This window comes from Triturus cristatus, chromosome 5_2, assembly GCF_964204655.1.
Source record: "Triturus cristatus chromosome 5_2, aTriCri1.1, whole genome shotgun sequence".
Classification (NCBI taxonomy): Eukaryota; Metazoa; Chordata; class Amphibia; order Caudata; family Salamandridae; genus Triturus; species Triturus cristatus.
In genome coordinates this window covers 74,406,279-74,427,037 of record NC_140588.1, presented here as the reverse complement: position 1 = coordinate 74,427,037, position 20,759 = coordinate 74,406,279, and positions in this window count along the sequence as shown.

Sequence of the window (20,759 nt, the reverse complement as noted above, 5' to 3'; positions counted from 1 at the left end):
CGGATCCCATGTGACCTGCAAAAAAAGAGATTTGATTGGTTCATTACACTTCCTCTTCTAACTATTGAAAGACCCCACCCATTTCAATCATTCTTCTTTGACCTTCTTTAGCGCACCATCTCTTTGGAAAGAAGAAGATTTTTTAGACTATGTTTACACTTAGCTCTAACTTTTTTCAACCAAAAATGGCTTCAGGGCAGCAGGCATCACCTGCATCACCTCATACTTCTGAGGATGAATTTTTGGCGGAGGCAACACCCAAAGAACGTTTTTCTTCAGTGGTGTGGAAATTTTGTACTTTTCCCGAGGGGCAGAATAAGACCAATGCCACCTTGGTCACGTGCAAGATTTGCAAAAGAGTCCTGTCACGAGGGGATCCTAACAAGAAATACTCTTGCAGCACGGCAAGTATGATGAAGCACATGAGGACCCTTCATCCAAACAATCTTGCACAAGAAGATTGCCGACGGATGAGAAACACTCCTGCTCCTGCACCATCCACCTCATCGCAGCCGAGCACATCAAGAGTGCATCCATCAGCCCAAACCTTGGACATCAATTTCAATTTTTAAAAGTGCTCTGCACTAAGTCATATTTGCTAGTTTTTTTTGATTGTTCCCTGAAGTTCATTGTTGGGTTTCTCCTGTTTTGTTATTTGGGTATTTTTTGCAGAAAAACCAAAACAATTTAAAAATTGTTCAGAAAACTCAAAAAAAATTATAAAAGAAGAAAGAAGAAAAAAAAAAGTTCTTGTAAGAACTAACTTTCCTGGTTTAAAAAAAGAGCTAAATTTCTTTGTTAGTGTGTGAAAGTTTAGATGAATGTATGTGTAGTACGTAATTGACTGAATGAATGCATTAGTAGCGTATGGTGAATGTATAAGTGCAGAACTATGAGGAAGTGCTACAGCATCACACAGTAACCTCTTTAACTGCAGTGTGCTGTAGTACTTCCGAAGCACAAGAATGCAACATATGTACATAAATATGTTGCAAATCTATGTTTCTGTCTGCACGGCTGCTTAAACTGCAGCCATGTGGTGACACAGGCACCCTTCCACCATAGTGCAAGGATATCTGTGTCATGTGCTGTTTGTTTTTGCACAAAAACAATGAGAAAATGCATTTTTCTCCTCGAATGTATGCTGAACATTTCAGCATGCATTGAAGACATAAAAATGTGGAGAAATGAAAACAATTCTCATCTTTGTGCTTTCATATACCAATTTTAGAATGGTGCACCCTTCACACACATATCGAGATTTATGATTTCTGATAAATCTAGACAGTGTCTTGTTCTACGAGTATTTTTCTTCAGTGGTGTGGAAATTTTGTACTTTTCCCGAGGGGCAGAATAAGACCAATGCCACCTTGGTCACGTGCAAGATTTGCAAAAGAGTCCTGTCGCGAGGGGATCCTAACAAGAAATACTCTTGCAGCACGGCAAGTATGATGAAGCACATGAGGACCCTTCATCCAAACAATCTTGCACAAGAAGATTGCCGACGGATGAGAAACACTCCTGCTCCTGCACCATCCACCTCATCGCAGCCGAGCACATCAAGAGTGCATCCATCAGCCCAAACCTTGGACATCAATTTCAATTTTTAAAAGTGCTCTGCACTAAGTCACATTTGCTAGTTTTTTTTTATTGTTCCCTAAAGTTCATTGTTGGGTTTCTCCTGTTTTGTTATTTGGGTATTTTTTGCAGAAAAACCAAAACAATTTAAAAATTGTTCAGAAAACTCAAAAAAAATTATAAAAGAAGAAAGAAGAAAAAAAAAGTTCTTGTAAGAACTAACTTTCCTGGTTTAAAAAAAGAGCTAAATTTCTTTGTTAGTGTGTGAAAGTTTAGATGAATGTATGTGTAGTACGTAATTGACTGAATGAATGCATTAGTAGCGTATGGTGAAAGTATAAGTGCAGAACTATGAGGAAGTGCTACAGCATCACACAGTAACCTCTTTAACTGCAGTGTGCTGTAGTACTTCCGAAGCACGAGAATGCAACATATGTACATAAATATGTTGCAAATCTATGTTTCTGTCTGCACGGCTGCTTAAACTGCAGCCATGTGGTGACACAGGCACCCTTCCACCATAGTGCAAGGATATCTGTGTCATGTGCTGTTTGTTTTTGCACAAAAACAATGAGAAAATGCATTTTTCTCCTCGAATGTATGCTGAACATTTCAGCATGCATTGAAGACATAAAAATGTGGAGAAATGAAAACAATTCTCATCGTTGTGCTTTCATATACCAATTTTAGAATGGTGCACCCTTCACACACATATCGAGATTTATGATTTCTGATAAATCTAGACAGTGTCTTGTTCTACGAGTATTCAGTGCAATCATGCACAACAACACTTATAGAACACCCTTTCAAAACAAAGTGGTCTGCATGATGAGGTTGTATTTACATGGAGTATAAAAAGTGCACAGAGTGCCTTTTCCTCTCTTTGTAAATATGAAAGAGTATCTTACACAATAACTATGTTACAAAAAGTGACATATTTCCGTTTTTAAAATTCCTTGCGAATGATAAAAGGTAGGCACAGAGTTTTGTCTGCAAAGATGTTCAAAGAAGAATGATTGAAATAATTGCGGTCCTTCAATAGCTAAAATAGGAAATATTATGAACCCCTCAAATCTCTTTTTTTGCAGGTCACATGATATCTGATTATGGTCAGATTTCAAAACTACATATGTATAAACAGAGTGTTTTTAGAAACATGTTTCCACTTTGTAGCTTCTTGCAGACCTCCTCATTCAGCATATTGAGACTTAGTTAAACTTACCTTCACAGTAAGAGGAATAAAAAATGGTACACATTTTTTTTACATTTTCATTCCAATCTAAATTCTTAAAAATTGCTTATTTTAAAATTTGGATCTGTGAAAGAAAAGGAAAAAAAATTATAACATGTAATAATACATTTTTTACAACACAGCATAATTTCCACAAAGTAATGTTTTTGCTTTTTTTGCTGTTCTCAGAATATATTGAATTTCACTAAAAATAGTGATTTCAATCGTACTCATCACTTAACAGCGGGCAAAAAAAACACAATCATAAAGATTGTTAAAAAAAAAACAACATGCTATTCTCAAAAAAAAAAAACAAGATACAAATCACAGATATATAAAATGCACACAGCTGACAATTTTTTTTAACTTTAACTTACAAAAACTGTAAGTGATGTTGCTTTCAAATATTCACCGAATCTAAAGATGAATTTTTGGAGGATGCACCACGCTCACAACGTTTTCCTTCAGTGATGTGGAAATGTTCTACTTTTCTCGAGGGGCAAACAAAGACCAATGCCACCTTCGTCACGCGCAAGATTTTCAAAAGAGTTCTGTTACGAGGGGATCCTAACAAAAAAAACTTGTGCGGCACAGCAAGTATGATGAAACACCTAAGGACCCTTCATCCAAACAATCTTACACGAGAAGAGTGCAAACAGATGAGAAGCTCTCCTGTTCTGTATCTGTAAAAAAGAATCACAAATAAATGTATATTAATAACTTTCAAATTTATACTATTCCATTACTGTACAAACACATTTTATATAAATACTGACTAAGAAACTATAGCCCTGAACCACAAGTGTGACGATGGTTAAAACACTACATGCATAGTGCATACTACTTTGAAGCAGTTCATGCCCTAAAGCCTACCTCACTAAAACACTACATGCTAACTGACTAAATGATTACGGTACTATAAGGAGACACACTGGGTGAGTGACAGGGTGTTTGCTAGAAGTGTATGCATACTAACTAGGGAATTGAAGGTGTGAAACACAACTGTGTAGATGATTAGAGGACTGAATCCATACTGCATAGGCATTTAAAGCAGTCCATGTGCTAAGGCCTGGCTCACTGCATGACTACTTGGGTACTGACTGAATGATTAGAGTACAGCAAGGAGAGTGCCTAGGTGAATTTATAAGTGGTAGGCTTTTCGCAAAGGGAATGGATTAGTACTTGGTACTGAATGGGTCACTAGAGGAGTGCAAAGGCAGTGACAGGATGTTTGCTGGACTGTATGGATACTGACTAGGGAATTGAAAGTGTGAAAGACAAGTGTCTAGGTGGTTAGAAGACTGCATACATAGTGGATAGGGGTTTGAAGCAGTCCATGTGCTAAGGCCTAGCTCAGTGCATGAATACTTAGGCACTGACTGAATGATTAGAGTACTGCAAAGATAGTATTTTGGTGAATTTATAAGTGTCTGAGTTTTCGCACAGTGAATGGATTAGTACATGATGCTGAATGGGTCACTAGAGGACTGCAAAGGGAGTTACAGGGTGTTTCCTGGAAGTGTATGGATACTGACTAGCGAATTGAAAATGTGAAAGACAAGTGTATAGTATGTTAGAAGACTGCATGCATACTGCATAGACATTTGAAACAATCGATGTGACAATGTATGGTTCACAACATGAGGACTTGGAAACTGACTAAATCATCAGACTACTACTAGGTTAGTGCCTGGGTAAAACTTTTAATTTTTCAGTTCTGGCACAGTGAATAGAATAGTACATGGTACTGCACTTTAGTGTCAAACCCTGACTCATGTTAACAATGCATAAGCAAAGAATAGCTTCTAAAGCTACTAAAACTTGACAACATGACCGATTTTAAAACAGTTATCTGTCATCAAATACACTATGTTACTAAATGCTTCTCTCACAATCCTTACCCAAATGTACACAGACTCACAGTGTGATTTTAGACAAGCAACACTATCCCTAGCAGTTTACCAAAACTCATTCACTAGTCTAGAAGAGTTAATGGTACTGCACACAATCTACATATTTAAGTACAGCACATTAGTGTCAAAGCATGACTCATTTAATCAATGCATAAGCAAAGACTGGCTTCTAATCCTACTAAAACTTGACAACATGACAGTTTTTAAAACAGTTATCTGTCAGCAAATACATGATGTTACCAAATGCTTCTCTCACAGTGATCCCAAATACTCACTAACTCACAGTGTGATTCTAGACAAGCACCACTATCCCTAGGAGTTTACCAAAACTCATTCACTACAGTGCAAGTGGTAAGGGAACTGCACACAATCTACATATTTCAGTACTGCACTTTAGTGTCAAAGCAAGAATCATTTTATCAATGCATAACCAAAGACTGGCTTCTAATGCTACTAAAACTTGACAACATGACAGGTTTTAAAAGAGTCATCTGCTAAAAAATACACAATGTTACCAAATGCTTCTCTCACAGTGGTTCTCAAATGCACACAGACTCACAGTGTGATTCTAGACAACAACCACTATACCTAGGACTTTACCAAAAATCATTCACTACTGTGGAACTGATAAGGGTACTGCACACAATCTACATATTTCAGGACTTCACTTTTCTGTCAAAGCCTGACTCATTTAATAAAAGCATAAGCAAAAACTGGTTTCTAATTCTACTAAAACTTGACAACATGACAGGTTTTAAAAAAGTTATCTGTCAGAAAATACAAGATGTTACCAAATGCTTCTCTCACAGTGATCCCAAATACACACTAACTCACAGAGTGATTCTAGACAAGCACCACTATCCCTTGCACTATACCAAAACACATTTATTCATCTAGAAGAAGTTCTACATTTTAGTATAGAAACATAACATAACTCATTTCACAAATTCATAAACAATGACTGGTTTCTAATTCTACCAAAATATAAAAACAGCACAGTTATCTGTCTGCAAATACATGAAAAACACAAATGCTTATCACAGAATGGTTTCTACATGCACACACACTGTCAATAAGATTGTAGAGAAAAAAAAGTACTCCCTACACTTTAGCTGGAGAAATACATTAATCTGATTAAAATCAAAATAGTCTACATACATCCCCTCACAATTAAATAACTCATCTTTCAAGTTGTTTTGTAGATCAAGAAGTATATCAGTCACTCATCATATTTTCTTTTACAGAATCTCTGCACTGTGCACCTCTCAGCAAAAACAAAGATTGGAAAAAGCTTCCCTTTCATTTTCCACACATATACATGTAAACATCAAATCCCAATCCTTCACACATAAACTCAAAAGCAAACACACATTTCTATTGGTTAAACATTTCAACCCTTTCCAACTGAAATACATTTCAACCCTTCCCCCAATCTGCCTTCTGCCTGTTACCATAGACACAGGTCATGGAACACTGCACTGAGCACACAGGTCAGAAGTTCAGCACACAATGTTGCTAAACAAGAGAGGAAGTGTGCTTCAGTTTTCAACATATCAGCTTATCATATAAAATGTTCCTTACAATCTGTTTTTGTTAACCAATAAGAATCATACCTTTAAAAAACAGAAATATACACCCTACCTTTCAGTGTACAAAGTAGTCATACAACCAATGATTTCTTGTCTTTTAAAAAAAAAAAGAATTCCGTGGATCCGCGCACCCAATGCGATAGGATGCGCGCACCGTGCGTGCATTTCGCCGTTTTTTTTTTTTTTTTAAAGAGGGGGCCCGAGAGGGTCCTTCTGGGGCCCCCTAAGCACCTCTAGAGGGTCAGAGTATTTCCACTCTGCCCCCTTTATATGTTTTACACACTTATTCCCCTTGCTTCTTCAGCCTCGCTTCTACCGAGGCAGAAAATGGCCGCCAACAGTTCCTGGTTTCGAATGTAGACAGACACTCGACAGCCAATTAGCATTCAGCGCGCAATCGGGGGGGTGCGCGCTCGGTTCGGGGAGGGTGCGCTTACGGTGCGTGTAGGGTCCGCGGATCCTCCCCGGCCATAGATATTTATGTACTTTTAACTCTAAATTTCTCAGGAACTACTGAACGGATTCACACCATTTATGCAAAAGGCACGAGTCTGAACTGAGGACTACCTCTTTGCCAAATTTGGTGTCATTCCGTTCAGCGGTTCGGGCTGTAGCTGCGACAACAGATCCTATGGGAAATTGCATGGGCTAAACGTGTTTTGGGACCCCATTTTTTCTCGGCCCCCGCTTGACGAATAACCACGAAACTTTCAGGGTAGGAGTGGAGCGGAGCTGGCCAAAAGTTTGGAAAATTTCACGAGGATTCGTCAACCGGCGCCAGACTCATTGGGAATAGAATGTTGCGGATTACCTATGGAAAATAGGTCCTAACTATAACTACCTACTGGTGACTGCCAGTAGGGAATATATATATATATATTCACTGAAAAAAACATAGGTTTCAGGTACGTTATAGTTAGGAATTAGCATTTAAAAAACCTTAGAAATTCACTGAAAAAACCATAGGTTTCAGGGGCGTTATAGTTAGCTGGACTTTTCACTCGTACAAAACCATTGAAATTCCCCCGTTATAGTTAGTTCAGCTAACTATAACTCGCGCGCCCGCAATGCACTGCTGATGACATCACATATTACATCACTCATGACATGGTCAGTGACATCACTCATGACATCACTGATGACATCTCAAATGACATCACTGATGACATCATCTTTGTGATAGAGTGGCAGACCTCCTCTCCCCCTAATATAAACTTCGATACACACATTCAAAAATAGAAACTAAAATTTTCAAAACAATGGACATACCAATATCAGTTACAACAACCTATTCAGTAATTCTAAGATCCACATACACATCCACTCATTCACCAACAGTCCTATACAGTCACTCATACATGTACTCACTCATCATATGTACTCATACACCTATACATCCTGTTACACAACGCCACACATCCATAGTTACTCACACACATAGTCACTCATGCTAATAAAGAATCAAACATCCATTTACTTGCATATACAGTTATACACACACCACCACACTTACTTCTACAGAAACTTACACATACTTAGTCTTTTAAACAATCACTTATAGAAACACATAATTATTCATACAGGAACTCTTTCAATCTCTCACTCTCACATATACTCACTTATATACACCAATAGTCACATATACTAATTTAAAACATGTAGTTACTCATAAAAACACTATTGAGACAGTCATTCACTCACTAACACACCCATGCACACACTCATCCACCCATACAGTCCTGCACACATGCTGTCTTCAACACATACAAACAGTGAGTCACTCATTCATGCACTTATGCATTACGTAATACCCCCACCGAACCATACAGACACTCAGACACTCATACTGATACTCAAAAAAACAACTAATAACCTATATAGACACTCATGTAGCTACTCACCAACCCATGCAGCCACTTATACACAAAGTGAGAGACTGATACAGATATTTACATATTTAAACATTACTCACTAAGCCATGTATTCACTAAGATACACTTAATCAGTCAGTTATACAATCTATTTTTCAAAAACAAATCATCCATTTAGACACTTATATACCCATTTATTCTTCCATCGACCTAAAGATATACATATATAAAACATATGTAATTTTCAGAAAAACACACATTCACTGGATGATGTCATCAGTGATGTCATTTGAGATGTCATCAGTGATGTCATGAGTGATGTCACTGACCATGTCATGAGTGATGTAATATGTGACGTCATCAGCAGTGCATTGCGGGCGCGCGAGTTATAGTTAGCTGAACTAACTATAACGGGGGAATTTCAATGGTTTTGTACGAGTGAAAAGTCCAGCTAACTATAACGCCCCTGAAACCTATGTTTTTTTCAGTGAATTTCTAAGGTTTTTTAAATGCTAATTCCTAACTATAACGTACCTGAAACCTATGGTTTTTTCAGTGAATTTCAAAGGTTTTTTAAATGCTAATTTCTAACTATGGCTACAGAGATAGGACATGTGAAGAAAGAAGAAAAAACGCACAGAAAGAAAAAAAAGAAATGCAGAAAGATGCAACAGAAGTCCTCAAAGACGAAGAAAAGTGCAGGAAGAAGGATAACGTGCAGAAAGAACTAACAGAAGAACAGAAAGAAGCCTTGTTTCAAAATCATCCTGTACCCTCAACTTTTTCAGACGGATACTGGTGTTAACTGAGTCTGACTAACCAGTCCTAGAGCCAGTGCTATGTTAAAAGACACTCAGAATACAGTGAAAACACCTACATACACTAGGTAACACTATGCGTTGGGTTCCCCCTGTGATCAGCATGACCTCCTCTGTAAGCCCCTAGTATATAATAGGGCAGGTGATTAAAACTACCTCTTAAAACGCGCCACAGGGCGTGTTTGCACACTTCACCTCAGGCCCCGTCCCCTCACTTCCCCACTGTGTAAACACGCCCTGTGGCCGTTTTAAGTTGTGAGATTAAGCCCCCTTGAATCCTGAGGGTGCCTAGGGTCCAACTAGCCCACTAGGTACCTCCAGTAAGCGCCAAAGAGCTGCATTGCAGAGAGGTGTAAAAAGGGGCACGGCCTGCACCAACTCTCTGCAACGCAGAGCAGTGGCGCTTACTGGAAGCCCCTGGTGGGCTAGTTGGCCCCCAGGGTCCCTCAGGATTGAAAGGGAATTATTTCCCCAACTTAAAATGTGCCGCAGGGCTTGTTTGCACATGTCACCTCAGGCCCCGTCCCCTCCCTTCACCACTGTGTAAACGCGCCCTGTGGCCGTTCTAAGTTGAGAGATTAAGTCCCCTTGAATCCTAAGGGTCCCTAGGGTCAAACTAGCCCACTAAGTACCTCCAGTAAGCGCCACAGAGCTGCGTTGCATGGAGGTGTAAAAAGGGCGTGGCCTCAAAACACCTGTCTGCAACGCAGCTCCCTGGCGCATACTGGAGATACCTGTTGTGCTAGTTGGCCCTCAGGGACCCTCAGTATTGAAGGGGAATTAATTCCCCAACGTACAACTGGCCAGGGGGTGCATTTGCAGAGTGCTGCTAGGAGGGGGCGTGGCCTCCGGCGCGATGCCGGTCTTTTATTTATTTTTTTAAGAAGGAGGGCTGTGTGGCCCCCCTTCTTTTTCTAATTTACTGGCCCTGTGGACCCCATCCCCCAGGGCCTGCACCCTAATTTTTTTGTTTTAAAAAAAAGAATTTGGCTCTCCCAAGGCCTTAATCGGCCCCAAGGACCCCAACCCCCGGATCAAGGCCTTTTTTTTTTTTTTCTTTAGGAGGGGGCTGCGTTGCCTCCCTCCTCAGGCCACTTCTGGCCCCGGGGACCCCATCCCCCAGGGCCGGCCTTTGTTTTTTATTATTTTAAAAAAATATATATTTATAGAAACACTTAGGACATGCTGGACAAACCGTATGTACCTATCACCATGACGATTTGCGTGATAATCATTAAAAGGCAACTATGCATAGAATGAATCCACATGGAATGTATTTACACCGCTAGTGAAGCTCTGACGTGTCTGACGCCCTACCGTGCCTAATCCTGGTGCCCCCGCCAGTGGGTACTCTCCAAGTAGACACCCTTGTTGTTTATTTATACAAACATGGGTAGCTATTGACGGGCACATTTATTATACACGCACACCAAGCCATTCAAAGGGGATTCCACAAAAATTCGACCAAACTATGCAAGAAACCCCCCTCACGGTTAATAAAACACACATCCACCGCCGGATGTGTAATACTTTTTATTTTACTCTCTGGAAAGGAGACAAACCTCACTTGAGAGTCACAGTGTGCTCCTGGCTGAGCCCAATGCTGTGTTACACCCACCAGTGCCCGCCGAGTGCCTCACACCTCTGTGTTGTATTCCACCAGCATGTGCACTGTAACACCACCCTGTGAATATGTCGTGCCACACTTGCCTTCGCACGGGTTATATTGCCCCATCTAACGTGCCTTCCTCGATGCCTATGTTATAACGCACAGCGCTATGCCATACATATTACAATCTGGGATCCATATCTTTGTCACAGTGCATATGCAACGTTACACTCTCCAGCACATATTTTATATTACAACTTTAGAGACTAGTTAGGTTACACAACACTGCCCTGTGCATATTACACTCCAAGGCGCATATCGCATAGCACGAGCTAGTGCCTGTGCTATCTCGCGCTCTCCAATGAATCTGTCATTGCGCACAATGTATTGCATATTATATTTCACGCCCCGGTTCATCTTATATCACACTTTTTGGTGCATAGTTTATACCATATACTATATCTAGTTTTCATTTTCAATCATGCTCTCAGGACTATGTTCTATATAACACTGCGTCCACCTACCCTTTTCACGGACATTACATTTTGCGATGGGGTGGAGGGTCAGGGGGTGTTTCTGCCAAGTGAGCCCAGAGTCACAGTCACAAACGTCCTCTTCTTCCTGAATAAAAGTGAGATTATGCTGCATACTTGTTCATATTTTAAGTAGTTCGCACAGACACACATTTTAAAAACAATAAAGTTCCAATTACTCACCTTCTCTGAACAGTTAACTTGCTGCCCCATCCACCTCCTCCCTATCCTCTGCTGTCTGAATCCATGGACTAGCCTCCTCCCTCCTGCCATGCATGGTCTGATGTGCTGCCACTGCCCTCCATTTAGCATGATGTACCAATCCACTCCTCCTGCCCTCCATTGCCCAATTATATTGCCCATCATTGACAACCTGCTTAGCCTCTGTGCTTAGCTTGCTGCCCCTATTCTCCTTCCCCCTGCCATCCGATGTCTTTGTGCATGCCCCTGCTCCATCCTTTTTGCCCACCATGTTCCATGGACCTGCCACTCCTATCTACTCTGAGTGTTCTGTTGAGCTGCCACTTCCCTCCCACCTGCCTAGCATTGTCAGATGACTGTAACCTGTCCCTGCCACCTCCACCCTGCCTGTCCACATGCCATGCCCCTATCCCCTTCCTCCTGTCCTCCATGGTCCATTTTACTGCCACACCCTTCTGCCCTCCCTGGTCTGTTGTGCTGCAACTGCTCCTCCTGCCTGCCTCGTGCGGTCTGTTGTGAGGCCCCTTTCCCTGAACTCTCTTGTCTGTGCCCAGGTCCTGACCCTCCCTTCTATCCTCCATGGTCCTTTGTGCATGCCCCTGCACCCTCCTTCTTGCCCATCATAGCCATTGTGCTGCCACTAACCCTCCTGCTTGCCATGCATGGTCTTCTTTGCTGCCATGGCCCCTCCCACCTTCCCTGTGTGGTCAGCTAGCTGCCCCTGCCCCCTCCCACCTTCCCTCCATGGTCTGTGTGTATGACATCATAGTCTCATTGCTGCTCTCCATGGTGTGTCTTGTTTCTAGTGCCCATACTGCCTGACCTCCATGGTCATCTTGCTGCTCCTGCCCTGACCCCTTGCCCCATCCCTCTTTTTCCATGTGCAGACCCCTATTCCCTCCCTCCTGGCTTGCCTGATCCATTGTAATGCCCCTGATCCGTCCCTCCTGCCCTTTATGGTCTGTTATGCTGCAGCTTTCTCTCCTGTCTGTCCATTATGGTCAGCTAGCTACCATTGCCTCTTTCCCCTCTGTTCTCTGTTGTCCATGTGCATGGTCCTGTCCCCTCCCTATTGCTTTCCATGGATTGTTGTGCTGCACTCCCTGATGCCTGCCCTGTAGGGTCAGTTTGGTGCACCTCTCCATGTCCCTCCTGTCCTCTGTTATCCGAGTCCATGTCCCTACCCCAATTCCTCCTGCCTACCATGATCCAATGTACCATACTTGCAAACATTTTGAACTTGGTAAGAGGGAGATTTTGAAAAAAAACTGGGGTATTGATTTTCCCCTTTGAGTTACATTAAAAAAGAGGAGATTGTAGACAGGAGACAGATCAAGTAAAGACCATTTGAGCTTAAAAACATTGGACGTTTCCTGGCTGAAACGGGTCTGTTGGCATGTATGGTTGTACTACCACTGCCTCTTCCTTCTGCCCACAATGGTCTATTATATTGCCACAGCCTCTCTTGCCAGTCCTGTATTGTTGGTTTGTTGCCCCTGCCCCCCTTTCCACTGCCCTCCATAGTCTGTTGTGCTGCCACTGCCCTTCCTGCCTGCCCAGTGTGGTCAAATTGTTGCCTCTGCACTCTCCTACCTGCCTTCAATTTTCAGAGTCCGTGCCCCTGGCCTCTGCCTCTCAACAGTATCCCAATGAACAACTAGATTGCTAACATTCTATATTTATTACAAAAGTGTGGAACGCCTGACGTCATCTTGATGTAATCAAAACTGTAATACCTAGAGTATTTCCTTTAGAAATTACATATATGAGAGGGTCTTATTTGCATCCAAATTATGGTTAGTGCTCTAAAAAACTAAAATGAGGACATATTTTCTGAGTTTTCAAATAGCGACAAAGAACTTTTAAATTATTTGTAATCTTTATGTTTTTTTATCCAGTTGACCACTTGATTAAATGTTGCACCTAGGGGAGAGGATGTGGTGTTACTTCCAGAGCTGCAGACTTTGCAACTGGGGACCATGTTGGAGTTTCTGCTTCAGCTCAACATTCTGTGATTCTGGTCAAATCACTTAATCTCCCCATGTCTACAACCAGAATGAATTTGATCTTGTGTGATGTAACCAATGCTCATGTAAAACACTCCAATACCTAACAAGCCTGCACTATATAAAACTGCAAATACACAAAAAATAAGTGTTTTGCACACTTCTGTCATTGGGCTACATGTGGGCTACATCTGGGTGATATTTGTGCTGCATTTGGGCTCTTTTGTCTCTGGTGGCCATCTTGGGAGATTTATTTGTTATGAAGTTTCCTAATTTCCTCATTTACTGCAGTCTCCTCAGTAGGAAATGCTTTCAGTTTTTTACTTTGATTCCATCAAGAAGGTATTCAGATATGTCACACATTTGCCATAAACTCTGAATGTTAGCACTCCAGTTGCTCATTAGATCACTGTAGTAAAGCTACTGCTCACCACGGAAGTCTGCTGCTGGTATTAAAAGTGTATGTTTCAGTCTGCATGTCAGAATATTTTTATGAAATAGAAGAGAATTTGAGAAGTCAAAATGTGCCCTAATTTTTCTTTCTGTAGAACTATTCATAATTTCTATGGGAAAATAAACCCCCTCATTTTGTTCCATTGTAAATTAAATGTTTTAAGTGTTACCACTTTATTCCAATCAAGATGGCTTCAGGTGTGCCATACTTTTGTCATAAGTAAGACTGTTAGCGCTCTAGTTGTTCGTTAGAACACTCTGGGACATTCTGTCATTGGGCTATAATTGGGCTACATCTGGGTGATATTTGGGCTACATTTGGGCTCTTTTGTCTCTGGTGGCCATCTTGGGAGATTTATTTGTTATGAAGTTTACAAATTTCTCAGTAGGAAATACTTTCAGTTTTTTAGTTTGGTTCCATCAAGAAGGCATTCAGATGTGTCACACATGTGCCATAAATTCTGAATGTTAGCACTCTAGTTGCTCATTAGATCACTGTAGTAAAGCTACTGCTCACCAGGGAAGTCTGCTGCTGGTATTCAAAGTGCATGTTTCAATCTGCATGTCAGAATTTTTTTATGAAATAGAAGAGGATTTGAGAAGTCAAAATGTGCCCTAATTTTTCTTTCTGCACCACTAATCATAATTGCTGTGGCAAAATGAACCCCCTCAGTTTGTTCCTTTGTAAATTGAATGTTTTAACTGTTACCACTTTATTCCAATCAAGATGGCTTCAGGTGTGCCATACTTTTGTCATAAGTAAGACTGTTAGTGCTCTAGTTGTTCGTTAGAACACTCTGGGACATTCTGTCATTGGGACATACTTGGGCTACATCTCGGTGATATTTGGGCTACATTTGGGCTCTTTTGTCTCTGGTGGCCATTTTGGGAGACTTATTTGTTATGATGTTTCCTAATTTCCTCATTTACTACAGTCTCCTCATTAGGAAAAACTTTCAGTTTTTTACTTTGATTCCATCAAGAAGGCATTCAGATGTGTCACACATTTGCCATAAATTCAGAATGTTAGCACTCTAGTTGCCTATTAGATCACTGTAGTAAAGCTACTGCTCACCAGGGAAGTCTGCTGCTGGTATTGAAAGTGCATGTTTCAGTCTGCATGTCAGAATTTTTTTATGAAATAGAAGAGGATTTGAGAAGTCACTCAAAATGTGCCCTAATTTTTCTTTCCGCAGCACTAATCATACTTTCTATGGCAAAATGAACCCCCTCATTTTGTTCCTTTTTAAATTAAATGTTTTAAGAGTTACCACTTTATTCCAACCAAGATGGCTTCAGGTGTGCCATACTTTTGTCATAAGTAGGACTGTTAGCGCTCTAGTTGTTCTTTAGAACACTCTGGGAAGCTGCAGTAGAACACAAAGGAATCAACTGACAGTCTCTGCCCTTGTTGGATGTACATGTTTTACTGAGAATGTCAGACTTCATTCTCCCATGACTGAGAAAGATAATGTGAATTTACAGAAAATATTCTCTCAGTTTAGCTTATTGATCACCTTCCAAACCTCTGTGGGAAAAGCATCTCAAACATGATTCATGATATCACAGCAGAAGGCTTTTTCACATGATAAAATCACCTTAGAACACACCACAATTCCTAAAATGAGTATGGTACCATCAACAAATGATTTATAATATAACTAAAGTCTTAAAATCTTCTATTAACTGCAAGGCTTTTTAATGAGGTGCTATCATGTATATTGGTCCCAAGATGGCTGCCAACACTTCTTGGATGAAGTGCTGTCAGCCAATCAGATCTCACGATGAGATGTGTGGTTAGGCTCCGCCCAGATATATATATGATTTTACTTTTGATTTTCTCAGGAACTACTGAACGGATTGACACCAGATATGCAAAAGGCACTTCCCTGACCTGAGGACTACCTCTCTGCCAAATTTCAAGTATTTCTGTTCAGCCGTTTGGGCTGTACCTTGGACTAAAGGTCCCTATGGAAAAATGCATGGGGAAAATGCGTTTTGGGACCCCCCTTTTTTCTCAGCCCCCGCTTGACGAATCCCCCCGAGACTTTCAGGGTACGAGCGGAGCAGAGCGCCCCACCTATTTTGAAAAGTTTGCGAGGATTCGTCAATCGGCGCCAAAGTTATTCCAAATAGAATGTTGCGGATTTCCTATGGAAACACGGTCCTAACTATAACTATCTACTGGCGACCGCCAGTAGATAATATACATATATACATATATATATATATTTGTATTCTTCCTTGTTTTGGACATTATTCCCTTCCACAGTAGTGCTGACAAAAATCTTTTCTAATTCCTATTATAAGTATAGGAAGACTATATTAAAGAATCAATTTTTATGTATTTTGATATTTGTATGCTCAATATTTTATCATACAACTGTTAAATCATAATGCCTTCTGTGAAAGCCAGCAGCTAAGGTAAAAGAGAGTAGAACCACAGCTGAAATCTAATCAGTGAAAAGGAGAACTGCCTTTTCATTATTCTGATTTGCTTTTCTAAAATAAATAGTGATCAGCAAAAAGAAGATATATAGGGCAACAGGTTTATTTTCTACAGGGTATAGGTCATTACAGGAAAGTTAGACTCATTCCTGCATGTTTCTACATATTTTTAGCTACAACATTTTTTAATCTGACCTACATGAAACTGATTTTAATATGCTTTTACAACAAATTACTAAGCTAATTTCAGAATGCTTAATTACTAATTTATTTTCAGAATGTTTATTTTCACACTACATGTTCTGTTTTTATTCTCCATGTTTGCAACCATATGCTCTCTTGAATATAAAAGAGCAAGACACAAAGGAATTAAGCAGTTTGTGAGAAGGGCATTTGTGTGACCATGTATTACAAGAAATAAAATGCCCATTGCCCTATGCTAAAAGGATACTGAAAGTTACCTCAGAGTTTCATAACCCTGCGGTCACTCGCACATGTGTTTCATAAGTGACTTACAAAATATTTATAATGTACGGTACTGTGTACTTTTCGTATTTATTAAAACAGAGAGCCTCCCTGAGAAAACAGTATATATACATGGAGAAGAGAACCAGGGAAAAGGTTAACAGTAAAAAACAACACAAACTTCTCCAGTTGAATCAATATGGTACCAAATGGTTAACAATATTTAAGAGCCATAGAGCAGACCAGCTGAATTTATAGTTTATTATTCCTCCATATAAATATTTTGCACAAAAAAAATATCATCAAAACTATATACATGGGTTCCGTGAGCTCCACACAAGTTCAAAATACATGTAAACAGAACAAGAGACAAATAACATTACAACATAACATGTTCGGGGAAAACAACAATCACACCCAGACACACACTACAAAAAGTAAACATATCAGGCCATTAGACACAAAATGAATTATAATGTCCTGAAAATTATTCCATATAATAATATGAGAGTCGTACAGCTTTAGGACTTTTTTGCGTCCTTCCTCTCATTTATGAAACATAATATAAGGAAACAGAATTGCGCTGACCCCCATCTCCAAAGTTATGAAATTGTGGAAGAGAATAGTGCAACCTTCATCAGGGTGCTGAAGCCTGTTACTTGTAGCCTTGTGATCATTACCACCTTTTCATATAGCTTTTTACGCTATATCTTCTGTAATGTTGTACAACTATTGGTGGAGCTGCGCTTAAATTTGATGGTAACCAAGTATACCATTGTTATGTGCTGCCCACTATAACTGTCCTTAATACACCTCTCTGCAGCTTTTGACTGTGTCAACAAGACCAAGCTCTAGTTGAAGTTATTGGATCTTGGGGTGGAGGAGGCTTGAATGAGCTTCTTGCAGGTTCTACACAAAACCCTAACTGCAAAAGTCTGTTTTGGCCTGAACAGTGAGATGTCAAGTGTATTCTCCCTTGCACGAGGGGTGTGACAAGGGTGAATTGTGGTGTTGCTACTTTTTAATATCTACATAAATGACCTGTGCCACTTCCTAATGATCTCAGCCCCTGTAGATTCCTCTAAGATTTCTCACCAACAGGTGCCCATGCTATTGTGCACCGCCATGGTGGTCTTACTGGCAGAAACCCAGATTGCTCTTCAGGCACTAGTGGACATCTTTGTCTCAATTAGGAGCAGTTTAGATCTGGTGACAAGCTTAGGGAAGTTGCACATCATGGCTTGTGGGCCAGGTAAAAAAAAACACTTCCAAGCTTTTAATAAAAGGCCACTCGCTCAGTAGTGTGAGCAAATTCAGCTATTTAGGGATAATTTTCATTGGCTGTTGGCAACTGCAGCTCAACAGCTTCAGTATCGCTGGCTGTCAACATTTTTATTTTACCAAGGGTGTGGGGAAAGGGACCATTTCCCCTCTCTTACATACTTATAACAATCAGTGTGTTCCCGCAGTCCTATATGGTGCAGGGGTCTAGGGAGATCTTAATACTTCCTCTCTCCAAACCAAGGAAAATCGCATTTGCCTCAGAGTTTCATAACCCTGCGGTCACTCGCACATGTGTTTCATAAGTGACTTACAAAATATTTATAATGTACGGTACTGTGTACTTTTCGTATTTATTAAAACAGAGAGCCTCCCTGAGAAAACAGTATATATACATGGAGAAGAGAACCAGGGAAAAGGTTAACAGTAAAAAACAACACAAACTTCTCCAGTTGAATCAATATGGTACCAAATGGTTAACAATATTTAAGAGCCATAGAGCAGACCAGCTGAATTTATAGTTTATTATTCCTCCATATAAATATTTTGCACAAAAAAAATATCATCAAAACTATATACATGGGTTCCGTGAGCTCCACACAAGTTCAAAATACATGTAAACAGAACAAGAGACAAATAACATTACAACATAACATGTTCGGGGAAAACAACAATCACACCCAGACACACACTACAAAAAGTAAACATATCAGGCCATTAGACACAAAATGAATTATAATGTCCTGAAAATTATTCCATATAATAATATGAGAGTCGTACAGCTTTAGGACTTTTTTGCGTCCTTCCTCTCATTTATGAAACATAATATAAGGAAACAGAATTGCGCTGACCCCCATCTCCAAAGTTATGAAATTGTGGAAGAGAATAGTGCAACCTTCATCAGGGTGCTGAAGCCTGTTACTTGTAGCCTTGTGATCATTACCACCTTTTCATATAGCTTTTTACGCTATATCTTCTGTAATGTTGTACAACTATTGGTGGAGCTGCGCTTAAATTTGATGGTAACCAAGTATACCATTGTTAAGTGCTGCCCACTATAACTGTCCTTAATACACCTCTCTGCAGCTTTTGACTGTGTCAACAAGACCAAGCTCTAGTTGAAGTTATTGGATCTTGGGGTGGAGGAGGCTTGAATGAGCTTCTTGCAGGTTCTACACAAAACCCTAACTGCAAAAGTCTGTTTTGGCCTGAACAGTGAGATGTCAAGTGTATTCTCCCTTGCACGAGGGGTGTGACAAGGGTGAATTGTGGTGTTGCTACTTTTTAATATCTACATAAATGACCTGTGCCACTTCCTAATGATCTCAGCCCCTGTAGATTCCTCTAAGATTTCTCACCAACAGGTGCCCATGCTATTGTGCACCGCCATGGTGGTCTTACTGGCAGAAACCCAGATTGCTCTTCAGGCACTAGTGGACCTCTTTGTCTCAATTAGGAGCAGTTTAGATCTGGTGACAAGCTTAGGGAAGTTGCACATCATGGCTTGTGGGCCAGGTAAAAAAAAACACTTCCAAGCTTTTAATAAAAGGCCACTCGCTCAGTAGTGTGAGCAAATTCAGCTATTTAGGGATAATTTTCATTGGCTGTTGGCAACTGCAGCTCAACAGCTTCAGTATCGCTGGCTGTCAACATTTTTATTTTACCAAGGGTGTGGGGAAAGGGACCATTTCCCCTCTCTTACATACTTATAACAATCAGTGTGTTCCCGCAGTCCTATATGGTGCAGGGGTCTAGGGAGATCTTAATACTTCCTCTCTCCAAACCAAGGAAAATCGCATTTGCCTCAGAGTTTCATAACCCTGCGGTCACTCGCACATGTGTTTCATAAGTGACTTACAAAATATTTATAATGTACGGTACTGTGTACTTTTCGTATTTATTAAAACAGAGAGCCTCCCTGAGAAAACAGTATATATACATGGAGAAGAGAACCAGGGAAAAGGTTAACAGTAAAAAACAACACAAACTTCTCCAGTTGAATCAATATGGTACCAAATGGTTAACAATATTTAAGAGCCATAGAGCAGACCAGCTGAATTTATAGTTTATTATTCCTCCATATAAATATTTTGCACAAAAAAAATATCATCAAAACTATATACATGGGTTCCGTGAGCTCCACACAAGTTCAAAATACATGTAAACAGAACAAGAGACAAATAACATTACAACATAACATGTTCGGGGAAAACAACAATCACACCCAGACACACACTACAAAAAGTAAACATATCAGGCCATTAGACACAAAATGAATTATAATGTCCTGAAAATTATTCCATATAATAATATGAGAGTCGTACAGCTTTAGGACTTTTTTGTGTCCTTCCTCTCATTTATGAAACATAATATAAGGAAACAGAATTGCGCTGACCCCCATCTCCAAAGTTATGAAATTGTGGAAGAGAATAGTGCAACCTTCATCAGGGTGCTGAAGCCTGTTACTTGTAGCCTTGTGATCATTACCACCTTTTCATATAGCTTTTTACGCTATATCTTCTGTAATGTTGTACAACTATTGGTGGAGCTGCGCTTAAATTTGATGGTAACCAAGTATACCATTGTTAAGTGCTGCCCACTATAACTGTCCTTAATACACCTCTCTGCAGCTTTTGACTGTGTCAACAAGACCAAGCTCTAGTTGAAGTTATTGGATCTTGGGGTGGAGGAGGCTTGAATGAGCTTCTTGCAGGTTCTACACAAAACCCTAACTGCAAAAGTCTGTTTTGGCCTGAACAGTGA